This window comes from Rousettus aegyptiacus, unplaced genomic scaffold, assembly GCF_014176215.1.
Source record: "Rousettus aegyptiacus isolate mRouAeg1 unplaced genomic scaffold, mRouAeg1.p scaffold_m13_p_1, whole genome shotgun sequence".
In the NCBI taxonomy this organism is placed as follows: domain Eukaryota; kingdom Metazoa; phylum Chordata; class Mammalia; order Chiroptera; family Pteropodidae; genus Rousettus; species Rousettus aegyptiacus.
In genome coordinates, this window is record NW_023416284.1 from 91,091,724 (window position 1) to 91,107,603 (window position 15,880).

The 15,880-nt window shown below is 35.9% G+C and overlaps 1 protein-coding gene and 1 pseudogene across 1 annotated transcript in view; one reads left to right on the forward strand and one right to left on the reverse strand.

Moving 5' to 3' along the window:
* LOC118612938 (HLA class II histocompatibility antigen, DR beta 4 chain-like) overlaps positions 1-15,880 on the forward strand; it is a 44,822-nt gene that overhangs the window by 20,421 nt on the left and 8,521 nt on the right.
* On the reverse strand, positions 215-331 carry LOC118605102 (annotated as a pseudogene).

The window sequence follows — 15,880 nt, forward strand, 5'->3', positions numbered from 1 at the left end:
GGCACTCTTAGCAACTAGAGGCCCGTCTCAGATCCTTGACATGTGCCCCTCCCCATATTCAAAGTCAGCAATAGAGAATCTCTCATATTGAATCTCCCTCCCTTCAGGAAGAGTTTAGTCCTTTTTAAGGGCTCTCCTTATTACGTTATGTTTATCCAGAACAATCTTCCTTTCTTTTCTTTACTACTATTACTACTTTTACTATTATTATTTATGCCTACAGCACCTGGTCTTCCTAGGGTCATCCATCCAAGTACTAACCAGGGCCCACCCTGCTTAGCTTCCGAGATCAGACAAGATCGGGCTTGGTTAGGGTGGCATGGCCGTAGTCCATACTGGGGCATGAACCCAGAACCTTCTGGATGTAAAGCAGACATGCCAACCGCTACACTATGGAACCACGTCCTAAACTTTTTTCCTTGGTCAACTGTGGTCAACACATAACCTAATCAGAGGTGCGATTATCCCATCATATCTTGTCATCAACTTTTCTCATTTCCCTTGCATATAATTTAATATTTAAAAAAGATTCATCTCAAATAATTTTTAAAATGACATATCATACTTCACACACACACAAAAATGAGAAGAGACAAAGCTCTCAGATTTTCACTTTATTTAATCCTTGAAGCCATAAAGACAGGTGTATTCAGGTGTTGAGATGGGAAAGCTGAGTAGGATAGGGCACTCTCTTCCATGGAAGGAAGGAATTGTCAGAAGTACTCACCACATGCTGGTGCATGTACATGCCCTGCCTCTCTCAGCCTAAATTGGCCACAGTTAACTATGTCGGTATGAGAAAACAAATCTTATAAGCCACAAAGGGTAGCAGTTCATAAAATGTCCACACAAAATATAGTTTCAGGTTTCTAACAAGTGCAGATTCTCTGATGGATACATGTGCCCCTCCCTATGTGTGTGTTTACTTATAAATTATTTATTTTTATTTATTAGGCATTTACTTACTAGATACCAGGCATTACAATAAATCCTGAGAACATAGACAATGTTACCCAGACCCTGCCCTTTGGATAACTGACAAAAAAATATTAAGTCAGCAGAAACAGTACAAATTTCCATCTCCTGAAACAGGACTGATCCTGGATATGGGGTGAAGTGAAGGAAGATCTAAGCAGATCCATATCCATTTATCTCATTTGACCAATAGATATGAGGATTGTAAAGACTGACCTAGTGTTTATGCAAGGCAGTGTTACATAATGGTTAAGCGTGCCCCTCTGTAACCAGACCGCCTGTGTTTGAATTACAGTTTCATCATTTACAAATGTTATTTAACTTCTCTGCACCAATTTCCTCATCTGTAAATGTGAATGATGATTATTGTAATACCTCCTCAAAAGATAATTGTAAGGATGTAGTAAGCCAATATTCATAAAGTACGTAGAAAGGTACTTGGCACATAGAACTCTCAATAATAAAAACAGGATAGTATAATAGACAACACCACATTATTGTGGCTGGGGGCAACCTAATAATCTACCTGCACTTCTTTGCCAGCTTGACTGGAAAGGAAACCAAGGGTTGTAAATAGAGTCTCATTTTCAAAAGCATAATGACAGAAAGAAGCCAAGTATTTTAAAATATATATATTAGGTGAGATAAAGAAAGGAGGGAAGATTGGAGCAGCAGTCATTTTATACTAGAGTTCTACCGTTCCTTTAGAACTCCCTGAGAAAATGAATTCGCTTCCAGACAACTGGGGAAGCATTTGATCACATTTCTCTAACGTCAGCCCTATTTCCTTTTTATCCACTCATGGAATATTTTGGTTGACTAAAAGTTGTGAGAATCAACTACTCACCAATGAGTCTGGAGTCATCAATCACTTTCTTGATTAGAGCCAGGATCAGGGACACAGATGGCTTATAAATGATGTTCATCTGACCCTGATGTTCATTTGACCCTTCACATGAGACCTATATCCTGGATTTCCCAACAAGGAAACACATTAAGCTGTCGACATTTATATACGCTTACAGTTTTATACTGCGTAATGTTTCAGTCAATGATGGACCACATGTACAATGGTGGTTCCATAGACTATAACAGAACTGAAAAATTTCTATTACCTAGTGATGTCACAGCTGTTGTAACATTGTAGCACAACGCATTGCTCATGTGTTTGTGGTGATGCTGGCGTAAACAAATCTCCCGCGCTGCCAGTCATATAAAAGTATGATGCGTACAATTATGTTGGGTCCATAATACTTGATAATGATAATATATATGTTCCAGGACTATGTTTTTAGTATACTATACTTTTTATTGTTATTTTAGAATTTATTCTTTCTACTTATTAAAAAAAAAGGTTGATGTAAAACAGTACACTGTGTTAGCCAGCAACAGCCTTATGCATTTTATTTATCGCATCTCTCGATTGCATTATTTCCTCTTGTGCTTGATTTAATCTTATATCATTTTGTATTGTGACTTGGACGTCTGAAGTGGTATCTGTCACCTCATCCTACTGTTGATCCCATTTCCTCCCTCTGAGAATAGGGCAATCTTGTAGAGGCCAGGACAGGGTACCCTGGAAGATATACACATGTACAAAGGAGTTTCTTACAACTACTTCCCTTCCCCAAAACTCTGTCATTTAAATCAAACTTTCAACTCTAATATTCAAATAAAGAGAGTGATAACAAAGAGACTTTACATAAGCTGTTTTCAAGAATATAATGGCTTTGTCTCCGGCCAATGAGGAGTAAATGTGAGGCAGCATCACTTGTCTCTAGCAGAATGAGTTACTAAGTGGCCAACACAAAGTATAGATCTTTAATCAGGGGAAAATATAGCATAAAATAAACCTAGCAAGAACTGTGTAGATAAGGATAAAGGGTAAAATATATGGTGACAGAAGGAGATTTGGCTTTGGGTGGTGAACACACAATGAAATACACAGGCGATGTATTAGTAAATTGTATACTTGAGATATAATTTTATTAACCACTGTCACTCTAATAAATTTTTAAAAAATAATTGTGTGTATAATCATTAAAAAAAATACAAACATCTGCAAAGTGGTATAGTAAAAAAGTTAATATAAAGAGGTCCCATATTCTAAAATTTAAAGTAACAATGGAAATCCACTGAAATTTAAAGAGTTGGCTGTGTGAATATAAAGGACTATCAGCAAAGATAGATGAGCAAGAATGACCTAAAAGATGGGTTTATTTTGTCACTAAACTTATCTTTTCATTTTATAGTTAACTTTCTAATACACTTTACTTTTTTCTCTCTGATTATTCCTTTTATTATAGAATATTTTCTTATGTGAAGGCAACTGTTACACAAATACTTCTGAAGTATGTCAATGTACAGTTTGGAAATATAATAGAACTATTTTCTAACCACAGGATCAGAGCAACAATGGAAAGACAGTCATTGAAATACGTTGATTTGAGATCTTTTCTCATTTCTAATAAGCATAATATAAGCATTTAATGCTTTAATTGTCTATTGGAACACTGCTTTAGGTGCATTGCATAAATTGTGATATGTTTTATTTCATTCATCACAAAATACTTTCTAAATTCTTTTGATTTCTCCTCTGACCCATGTTTTATCCAAAAGACATGTGTTTTTAGTTTATACATACTTAGTAATATATTTTTGCATTAATTTCTAATTTAATTTCCTTTTGGTCAGTGAATTAATTTGTATGATTTTAATTCTTAAAAAATTTATTGATCCTTAGATTTCCACACAGCAAAAAATAATAATAATAATCCAAATGATGTACTTCAGAGTTCCCTCATGTTAAAATTAGCCAATAAAATAGGAATGTATAAATTACCTTCTTGTTTATACATGTATGTAGTATGTGTCATTGGAGTAAAGGGCTCCTATTTTGGAAGGCATAAAGAGCGCCTGTTCTATTAAAATACTACTTTATTGGTCAATTTTTAAACTATATACATTTATTCTTCTGATAAGTTTAAAGTATAAATTGTAAAATAAAATATCATTCTTGCTGAAGTATCAAGAATACATTAGATAATGGCAAAGGATAATGAAAGCTCGATGTGAAAAAAGATAGTGGCCTGCACTAGGGTGGTGGCAATGAAGGGTTTTTTTTCAAGCATACAATTTTATAGTAGCAAACTCTAACCTGTTAGAACATGTAAAAGACTGAACTCTTTGGTCTTCAGGCAAAAGCAGGCTTTAAGTCCTGCTCCATTTCATGCTTCTTTGCTTTTCAAGCACCCAAAACCACATTTCAGATTGCATCATATTTTGGAAACAAGAAGGAATAGTCAGGGGAAAAAAGAGCTGGTCAGTTTGTCACCCTCTAAGAAGGAATGCTGGCTTCTCTCAGTCCAGATTTTAAAAGTGAGAGAGAGAAAGAAAAGCCACAGCTTCCCTTGAATTTCTAAAGTTCAGTGCCTCCACCTGCTGGTGTACGCAACCCAGTTAACATCCTTAGAGCTGTCACTGTCCTAGGATGGTAAGAGGGATCTTGAGCTTACAGTATGCTGTAGCTCAGTTTTATGTCAAAAAAAAAAAGACAAAATATAAGTCTGAAAATTTTTAATGTAATTTAGTTCTTTCAGGGTATGGAATTTTTTTTTTCTTTTTTGTTATTTTCTTAATTTTCAATCACGGTTGAAGTTCAATATTATTTTATATTATTTCAGGTGAACCACGTGGTGGTTAAACCTTGATGTAGTTTATGAATTATATGATCCCTCCCACTAGTCTAGTACCCACCTGGCATAGACTAGTGAGTACTACTCTAGTACCCACTAGTCTAGTACCCACCTGGCATACATACTTATTACAATACATGGGCTATATTTCCTATGCTTTACTTTGTATTCCCTTGACTATTTCATAAATACCAATTTGAATTTCTTAATATTTTCTACTTTTTCACCCATCCCATCTGGCAACCATCAGTTTGTTCTCTGTATCTATGAATCTGTTTCTGTTTTGTTTATTTATTTTGTTCTTTACATTTCACATATAAGCGAGACCATATGATATTTGCTTTTCTCTGTCTGACTTATTTCACTTAGCATAATACCTTCCAGGTCCATCCATGTCGTTACAAATGGCAAAATTTTATTCTTTTTTATGGTCAAGAAATAGTCTATTGTACATATGTACCACATCTTTTCTATTTATTCATTCATTGGTGGATACCTAGGTTGCCTCCATATCTTGGCTATTGTAAATAATGCTGCACGTCTTTTCAAATTAGTGTTTTGGGTTTCTTTATATAAATATCCAGACATGGGATTACTGGGTGTTTTTTCCTCTTTCGTTGTAGCCTTTGTTTTAAAGTCTATTTTGTCTGGTATAAGTATTGCTACCTCACCTTTTATGTTGTTTTTTTCCCATTTTGATGAAATATTTTTTTCACTACTTTGTGTTCAGTCTGTGTGCGTATTTCAATCAGAAGTGAGTCTCTTGTAGGCAAACATATATAAGGGTCTTTTTTTCTTATCCATTCATCCATCTCATGTCTTTCGATTGAAGCATTTAATCTGTTTACATTTAAAGTAATTGTTGATAGATACATAGTTATTGCCATTCGTTATTCATGTTTTCAATCTTTTTTCTTCTTCTTAAAGAAAACCCTTTAACATTTTTTGTAACATTTTTTGGTTTAGTGGTGATGAACTCCTGTAACGGTCCTTTGCATCATTTTGAATATTTCACACCAATCACTTCTTGCCTGCAAAGTTTCTATTGACAAATCAGTGGAAGTCTAATGAGAGCTTTCTTGTAGGCAACTAACTGCTTTTCTCATGCTGCTTTTAAGATTCTTATTTTGTATTTAACCTTTGGCATTTTAATTATAATGAGTCTTGGTATGGGCCGCTTTAAGTTCATCTTGTTTGGGACTCTCCTCACTTCCTGGGCTTGTATGTCTATTTTCTTTGCCAGATTAGAGGAAGTTTTCTGTAATTATTTTTTCAAATACATTTTCAATTTCTTGCTCACTCTCTTCTCCTTCTGGTATCCCTATGATGCAAATGTTGGTATGCTTAATGTTGCCCCAGAGGCTCCTTAAACTATCCTCATTTTTTTTAATTCTTTTTTTTTTCTTTTTGCTGTTCTCATTGGGTGTTTTCTCTTACCTTACCTTCTAAATCACTGATTCAACCCTCTTCTTCACCTAATCTACTCTTGATTCCCTCTAATGTATTCTTTATTTCAGTCATTATATTCTTCTTTTCTGACTGGTTCTTTTTCCTATTTTCTATCTCCATTTTTGTTTCCTATCTCTTTGTCAAAGTTGTCACCAAGATCATCGAGCATTCTTGTAACCAGTATTTTGAACTTTGCACCTGGTAGATTGCTTTTCTTCATCTTATTTAGTTCTTTTTTTTTCTTCTGGAGCTTTGGTCTGTTCTTTTATTTGTCTCCTCATTTTGGCTGCCTCCCTGAGTTTGTTTTTATGTAGTAAGTAGGGCTGCTATGTTTCCTGGTTTTAGTAGAGTGGACTTATATAGTTTGTGTTGCAGGGCCCAAAAGCACAGTTTCCCTGGTCACCTGACCCTGGTGCTCCAGGTATGCCATTGTGTGGGTTGTGTGCTGCCCTTCTGTTGTAATTGAGACTTGATTGCTGTTGGCACATCAATGGGAGGTATTGATCCTTGGGCCGATTGGTTGTGAGGCCTGGCTAAGACTACAGTGGAGGAGCTGTTGAGCAGGGGTTGACCCTATGGAGCAGGATTTGATTTATCAGGGTTCTGGTACCTGCTCAGTCTGCCTTTTGGATGTGTCATTTTCAGTGGTGCCCTGGGTGGTACTTCAGCCACCGGGCATGCAAGCAGAGGCCTCCTGGGAGGGTCCTGGCCACATCCAGCCACAACCTATGCCCTGCCCAGGGCCACCAGGCATGAACCAACAAGCAATCCACAGATGGCCACCACTTTAGCAGGGCTCTGGGGCCTGTCAAGTCTGCCCTTTGGGAGTATCATTTGTGGAGGTAGCTGGGTGGTCCTCTGGTGTGGTCTGAAACCGGCCACAAGATGTGTTGGTTCTAGAGCTCCTAAGGAGAGGTACTGGTTCAAGCGGAGGTCAACCTCTGCTGTGCCCTGCCCGGGGCCACTTGGTATGAGCTACAAAGTGATCCATAGATGGTTGCCACTTGAGCTGGGCTTGGAGGTGCCTGGGAGAGGGTAAGCGGCAAACCTAGACTGGCTGCTGCTAGTGCCAGACTTGGGGCTGCTTAGCAAGAGGTACTGGACACAGTAAGGCCAAATGCTGCTTTTTTTGGAGCTTGTGAAACTTTGAGACATTTTAGGAAAATGCAGCATAAGTTAAGACAGGGTGTTTGTATGGAAAAGCCACTGGAAGTGGCTTGGGTAACCCACTAGATGGGTGGCGTATGGTCTCAGAGAATCACCAGGGCTGATCGATCTGTGTTAGCAAGGTTGATGGAGACACATACGGTGCCCACCTGGGTCAGGGGAGGGCTCAACAAAGAAACTATGGCTTCGGCCAACACTTCTATCTGGGAAAAAGCTGCCCCTCCATCCCTAGCCCTGAAGCCAGACAATTCGGTTCCTCTCCATATGTCCCTGGTGCTTTTTAAGCTGCTGCCCCAGCACTGGAGCTCAGAGCGAGTGGGTCCATTAGTAAATCCATGTGTAGGCTTTTTAAAAGGAACCCCTGGGACTCAAGCAGCCTGATTTCATTCAGCCACAATCACCACTGATTTTCACAGCCAGAAATTATGAGGCCTTCTCCTTCCTACACTGGAACCCTGGGCTTGGAGCCTGATGTAGGGTTAGGACATCTTGCTCCTTAGGGAACTTCTGCAGCCGAGATATCTCCTCTAATTTTTGACTGCCACACATGGGTGTGAGAACAACCTTTTCCTTTTTATCCCTCATACCAGTCACCACATGGCTTCTTCTGTATATCCTTAGCTATAGGACTTCTGTTCAGCTGGACTTCAAGCGATTCTCAATAATTGTTCTGTGGTTTAGTTGTAATTTTGATGTGGTTGTGGGAAAGGTGAACACCTCATTACTTATTCTGCCATCTTTACCAAAAGCTTCATTTTCCTCTCCTGAGTTCAATTTACTCTCATTTTAAAACTTCCTGTTTTCTTTTCATTTAGTTCCTTAGTCTTTAGCTTCTATGATTTTTTTTTTTTTTTCAATTCATGAAAGCCTGATTTCCTTTGGGGTATAGTGTTACGATTCTCTTCTGTTTCACTGGTGTTAATGATGTTCTCACTGTTCTTATTCTCATTCTAAAGGTATCTGGCAGTTCCTTTAGAGGATCACAACTGTAGTTTTGTGTTCATTATGTAGTGTCTATTTTCCTAGACCAAGAAAAAGAGTTACCTGTGAGTTGGGGGTAAGAATTTTTGTGGCTTACTAGGTTTCTTAATTAAAGATCTCTATCTACCATAGTACAGTGAAGTACAGTTTCATTGGTAATAGGAATCATTGCAGAGAAGTTAACAGATTTGATTTTATGACTCTCTTTTGTTTCTCAAAGTAATTTAATCCCCCACTTGCTTCCTTTTCCCCTTTATTATCATATCTCTTAGGGATCCTCCAAAACTTGTCATCACTTCACTCCCCATATGAACACCTTGCCAAGACTGTCCCCTCTGATTCTTTCCATAGTCAAGCTCCTTTTTCAGACTGATCGTTGTGGAACAATCAGTGCACTTGTATACTATGTCCCAAACTTGTCATAATTTCCCCGCTCGGAATGAAATGTTATGTTGCAAAAATGATTTTCACTCCACTCATTCTTCCTAGAGATTGATGCAGTCTCCGAATTTGGTTTTGCTAGATTTGAGTATTTACTCCTCTGCTTATACGTGAATTCAAGTTTATAGCATTTTCTGTCTTCTAGTTACACTGTAACTGTGGGTTACATGTGATTTTCTTGTCTGCCTTAGAGCAGATATTGTACAGTTGGACGATTGCTAACAAAGTGAACACATTAATTGGACCAACATTCACATCAAGAAATAAAATATTACGCCTATATGTTTATTTAATATAGGACAAAGGAGCTAAGAATATACAATTGGATAAAAACAGTCTCTTCAATAAATGGTGTTTGGAAAATTAGACAAACACATACCAAAAAAAAGAAACAACCACCTTCTTGCACTGTATACAAAAATAAACTCAAAATGGGTTAAAGACTTAAATGTAAGACCCAAAACCATAAAACTTCTAGAAGAAAACATAGGCAGTAAACTCTCCGATATTACTAACAGTCATTTCTTTGCAGATATATCTCCCCAGGCAATGGAAATAAAAGAAAAAATAAACAAATGAGACTACACCAAACTAAAAAGTTTTTGTACAGCAAAGGAAGCCATCAACAAAACAAAAAGACAGCCGACTGATCAGGAGAAGATATTTGCTAATGATACATCTGATAAGAGATTAATATCCAAAATATATAAAGAACATATACAACTCAACAACAACAAAAAACAAACAAACCTGAACAGATACTCCTCCAAAGGGGAAATACAGATGACCAATAGACATATTAAAAGATGCTCAAGATCACTAATCATCAGAGAAATACAAATTAAAACCACAAAGAGATATCACCTGACACCTATCAGAATGGTTACCACCAATAAATCAAAAAACAGGTGTTGGTGAGGATGTGGAGAAAAGGGAACCCCCGTACATTGTTGACGGGATTGCAAATTGGTACAACTGCTATGGAAAACAGTATGCAGGGTTCTCAAAAACTTAAACGTTTTGGGTAAACTTTTTGACCCAGCAATTGCCCTTCTGGGTATTTATCCAAAGAAAACCAAAACAATAATTCATAAAGATCTATGCACCCCAATATTCATGGCAGCACAATTCACAATAGCCAAGATATGGAAGCAACCTAAATACCCATCAACAAATGATTAGATAAAGAAGTTACGGTTCATATATACAATGGTATTTTACTCATCTATCAAAAAAAAAAAATCCTACTATTTGCAACGACATGGATGGACCTAGAAGTTATTATGCTGAGCGAAATAAGTCAGACAAAGACAAGTATCATATAATTTTACTTATATGAGGAATCTAAGGAGCAAAAAGAACAAACTAATCAAAAACAGACTCACAAATATGATGGACAATTTGGTGACGGATGGAGGGGAGAAGGGTTTGGAGGCTGGGAGAATAGGTGAAGGGTTAAGTTAGTACAAATTAGTAGTTGATAGATGGTCACGGGGATGGGGAGCACAGCACAGGGAATGCAGTCAGCATTAATATATTGGCTAGGTGAAACACCAGAGGAGAGAAGGAACAATCAGGGCAATCATTTTATAAAATATATAAATGTCTAACCAATGTACTGTATTCTTGAAACTAATTTAAAAAGTTTTCTTTATTAGAGAAAAAAAAGAAATACAATATTTACTTCATACTAAGAAGTTCCTTCATGCTGCCTTCCAGTGACTTCCTCTCCAAAGGTAGCACAATTTTGATATTTAGCAGTGTGGATTAACTTTGCCTATTTTGAACTTTATGTAAATGAAACCATACACTATATAGTCATTTGTGTCTGGCTTCTCACACTCAAAAATATATTTGTGAGATTTATTTATGTTGTTGGTATAAAATAGTTTATTTATTTTAGTAACAGAAGTATCTATTGTATTCATATTCCTTAATATATTTATATATTTTACTCTTGATGCATATTTTAATAGTCTCTAGTTTGTATTTATTGTGACTAGTTTCGTTATAATCACTCTTTTATATGTTTTTATAGTGAGCACATAAACACACTTTTTAGGTATGTACCTAGTAGTAAAATCACTAGGTCTTAGAATATTCATATGTTCAGCTTTAGTAGATACTGCCAAAGAGAATTTTTAAGACTGTTTGTACTAATTTACTTTCCCACCAGTAGTATATAAGAATTCTAATCACTTCACATACTTTCCAAAACTTAATATTGTCATTCTTTTCCTTATAGCAGTTCTGGTGAGCATATAGAAATGTCACATTGTAAATTTAAATATCATCGATCCAGTGATTAATGTGATTGAGTCTCTATATGTTTATTGGCCATTTGGAAATTCCATTTTATAAAGTAGTTATTAAAATTGTTTATCCATTTTCTTATTGTTTTCTACATTTTTGAGATTGATTTATAAAAATTTCTTGTATATTCTGGATATGTATTATTTCCCTCTTATTGAATATTGGCATTGGAAATATTTTGTCTCACTCTTTGTCTTAAATTTTTGCTATATTAATGGGTTCCTTTGATAAACAAAAGTTCTTAATATTTGTGTGCCTATTTACCATTTTTTCCTTTATCGTTAGCATTTTTGTGTATGGTTTGGGAAATCTTCACTTATCCCAATGTCTTAAAGATATTCCTCTGTTTTCTATTAATACCTTTATTATTTTACTATTTATATTAAGATATACAATCTATCATTATAGATATTATCTTGAACAACCATATTTATTTATTTATTTATTTGCATATTTATTTGTTTATTTTTACTGTTCTTTTTCCTTTTTTATTAAATTTATTGGGGAAACATTGGTTAATACAATTATATGTGTCAAGTGTACAATTCAATAATACATCATATTCAATAATACATCAATTCAATAATACATCACAAAATAATACATATTCATCAATTCAATAATACATCATAAAATAGTTGTCTTTACAATATATATTATACAATATATATTATACAATATATATTATATTGTAAAGACAACTATTTTATCACTGCACAAAAATGTCACATATGCCGTAAGTCAGGTAATGACACATGTGAGAATTTGTTTCTGAATTCTATTCTATTCCCTTGTTCCACTTGTCTATCTTGCAATAAGATGCAGTCTTAACTACTGTAGCTTTTTAAAATTGGTATTGATAATTAGTAGTATAAGTCCTTCAACTTTGACATATGCCAATAAAATCATATTTGCTATTTTTGGCCCTCTGCATTTCTACATAAATTATAGAATCATCTTGTGAATTTCCAGCAGAAATAAAATCTCTTCTGGGACTTTTTTTGCAATTATACAAAACTTTCCAATAATTCAGAGAAAAATAGGCATTTTTAAAATATTCAGTCTTCCAGTCTATATATGCGACATCTTTAATTGAGATTCTCTAATTTTTTAAAAAATATTTTATTTTTTTCAGTGTAAAGGTCAAATATTTTTACTTAGATTTATGTCTAGATATTTAATGCTTACAAAACTATAACAAATCAAATTTAAATTATATCTTCTATTTACCTTTTACTGGTATATAAATTTGTGATTTATTATTATATGTTGACCCTGTATCCAGCCAAATGGGGAGACAAAGAAATATCCCACATGAGAAAACAGAACGGAGCCCCAGAAAAAGACCTAAACAAAATGGAGACAAGCAATCTACCAGATTCAGAGTTTAAAACAATGGTTATAAGGATGTTCCATAAACCTAGGGGAAGAATAAATTAACTCAGTGAGAACTTTAACGAAGAGATTGGAAAAGAGAAAAAATGGCATTTGCTTGGAATATCATTTTCCGCCCTTTTGTTTTGAGTCTTTATTTATTCTTGCAGCTGAGATGTGTCTCCTGAAGGCAGCATATGGCTGGGTTTTGTTTTTTGATCCAATCTGCTACTCTGTGCCTTTTTATTGGTGAGCTCAGTTCATTTACATTTAGAGTGATGATGTGTGAGAATTTCCTATAGCCATTTTATCTTTTGTTTTCTGATAACTTTGTGTCTCCATTGTTCCTTTTCCCTTGTGTTTCTGTCTGGTATTTTAGTTTGATGGTATTCTATGATTTTTTTTCTCTGTTTATTTTTTTTATGTGTTTCAGTTCTAGAATTTTTTTGTGCTTACCATTAATGTAAACAAAAATTTCATATATACAGTAGTCTTTTTTCTTCTAATTGCATCTTATCTCCATTCCCCTGTGCAAATTCAGACCCTTGCTTCTTCTCATTTTATACTTTTTTTGTCACGAATTATTCCTTTTTATGCTGTGAGTTTATTTCCAAATTACATTAGATATTGTCTTCTCTTTTTAAAAATGCTTTACCTCCATTAACCTTTATAATATATCAAAGCGTACAATACCCTATTTCTTGTCATTAATCTATGAAAGTTTTAATATAATGTGCCTTGAAGAAGGCCTTTTTGTATTGAGATAATTAGGTGTTCTAGTTTGCTTCTTGGATTGAGGATACAGTTCTTTCTCTACATTTGAAAAGTTCTTGTTGACTGAATAGGCTCTTTGTTTCCTTCTCCCTCTCTTCTTCTGGTATTCTTATATTGTTCTTTCTGATGGAGTCAGATAGTTCTCAAAGAGTTCTTTTATTTTTTTACTCTCAAATCTCTCTCTTCTTCTGTCTGTGTTATTTCTAGATTTCTATTTTTGATGTCACAAAATCTATCCTCCATCTTGTCAGCTCTATATCCTAAGCTTGCTAGTTTATTCTTTATCTCTTTTATTGAATTCTTTAGCTTCAGAATTTCTATTTTTTCCTTTTTTTTTACGTTTCAATCTTTTTGGTAAAGTGCTCATTTTGCTCATTGATTTTATTTCTGAATTTATTAAACCGCCTGAGTATTCTTGTATTTGAGTTTTTTCAGAACTGCAATCTTGAATTCTTTGTCATTACATTACATATTTGCATGTTTTTAGGTTTACTTCTTGGAGTTTTTTTGGTTATTTATGGTATTAGATGGATTATTTCTCTGCCTACACATTTAAGGGAATGAAATCTGGTTTAAAAAAAGTTTTTAGCAATTCTCAATTTAGAAGAGCGATAAGAAGTTTTTTCTTCTGTTTTCCAGTAGGTGGCACTGAAGCACAAGTTTTTATTTTTCTTGCACTGCTCAGGCTTTGCGGATCTCTGTGGTGGAAAATGCCCTGTATTCCCTAGGGTGGTGGTGGGTCCCTTCTGTGACTACGTCACTTCTGTCTCAGGGCACCACCCTCATGGGGCAATGTGGTGGAGTTCTGAGCCCATGAGATCTCAGCATTGCCTCCTGCAACTAGATGCTGCCAGCCATGCTGTACTGTCTAAGGGGTCCCCGGTGCCTTCACTGTGCTCCGCTGCGAGGGGTAGGAGAGGCCGGCCAGGCCAGCCACGTGCTTGTGCTTTGTTTTTCTCCCAGTAAAGGCGGCTGCCAGACGTCAGCTCCCTCACCTCTGTATCTCCACCCCTGTCACTGGGATTAGCCTCAGTGTGTACCTGCTGCTCAGAAAGAAATAATCCCACTTCTCCAGTCCTCGGGGCTGCAGAGAGTGCGTTCTGTAACCCAACACGCGCTGGACCCCACTGCAAGCTCTGGGAAGACGAGGGAACGTGGCTCGGCTCTGTGGCTTTGTTTTCTGACTAGTAGTGATGGCCATTAGACCATAGCTACCACACCTCTGCACTCCATTTCCGTCTCTGTCACTGGGCTCAGCTGCTGTATGTGCTCATACACTCAAGCAGAAATGCTTATTATCCCTGTCACTGGGCTCAGCTGCTGTATGTGCTCATACACTCAAGCAGAAATGCTTATTCTATCTACCTCTTTGTTCCTCCGTGCTGCAGAATATATGCTGTAACCTGATTCCTCCTCTGCTGAACTCCAGCCTGTATCTAAAGCACCCCTCTCTGTTCTTTTCCCTTTCCTCCTTCCCTACTCATTCTGATTTGCCCGCCTTCCGATGTTTCAATGCATAGAATCTCAGACATGTTTGTGTGTTGAACAGGAAATCTTTTGTTGAATACAGTTGTCTAATTTGTTGGAACTTCAAGAGGAGACACCAGGAGAACCTCTCAAACTGCCATGCTGCTGACATCACTCCTCTACACGTCTTTTTGATGTATTGACTTTTTCATCATGAATTGTCTCTCTTCATCTCTGGCAATACTCCATATTTATAAAGTTTCTTTGTCTGATATTAGTGTATCCACTCCAGTTTTCTTATTACTATATGCCCAGTATATCTTTTTTACATCTCTTCACTTTAACCTATGTCTGTATAATTAAAATGCTTTTTTGTATGTGCAGCATATGATTGGAAGTCTTGCTTTTTTATCCAGTCTAGAAATTTCTGTTTTTTAATTGGAGTGTTTGAGGATAAATATTTACTTTAATTATTAATGTGCTTGTACCACCTCCTTGTTTGTTTGTTTGTTTGTTTGCCTTATCTATTTTTCTTTTAGTCTTCATTTGGTTAACATAAATATACCTGCCTTTGTTGGTATATTTATATTATCTCTTTTATTGGCAGTTAGGTAGAGAGATGTAAGAATTTGGATCTTTAAGATTTGTGGCACCTGAGTGGAAAATCCCAGGAAAGAGGAATACCACGGATTAAAGCCACAAATTCTGCATTTGAGAGAAATGTAGAGTAAGGTTCCCTCTTTGAGTCTTCATTGCCTTTGTGATTTTTCTCCTCAATTTCAACAAATTTTTTCAGCCCCAAACTCTGACCTTTGATCCTCATCCTGATAAGACTATGCTTTTGCTTGAACTCTCTTCTCTCATCTTCTACTTTAAACCAAAGAGTACCCCACCTAAGAAAGATCCAGGAACATGTTGAACTAACCTGGTTTATGTCTCTTTTCTCAGTAATTGTCTACCCATTCATTCTGTCTGCTTTGAATAATCTCCAATGCTTTCAAATTATTTTTTAATCATTTGTTTAGTTAGACTTTAGAGAAAGGCTAGTGTAGATAAATGCTTTTTAATATAAGTAGGTACTATAGAAATAATTGTAGATAAGCATATGCCTACATGAGATTTTTGACATCCCAGTAGAAATTACTACACCTAGCACACAGATCTTGCTTTCTACATTTTATTCTCTCTCAAAGAAACCAGAGCTCCTTGGATGTCTGACCAACACTAGAGCTGAGGAAGGGAAA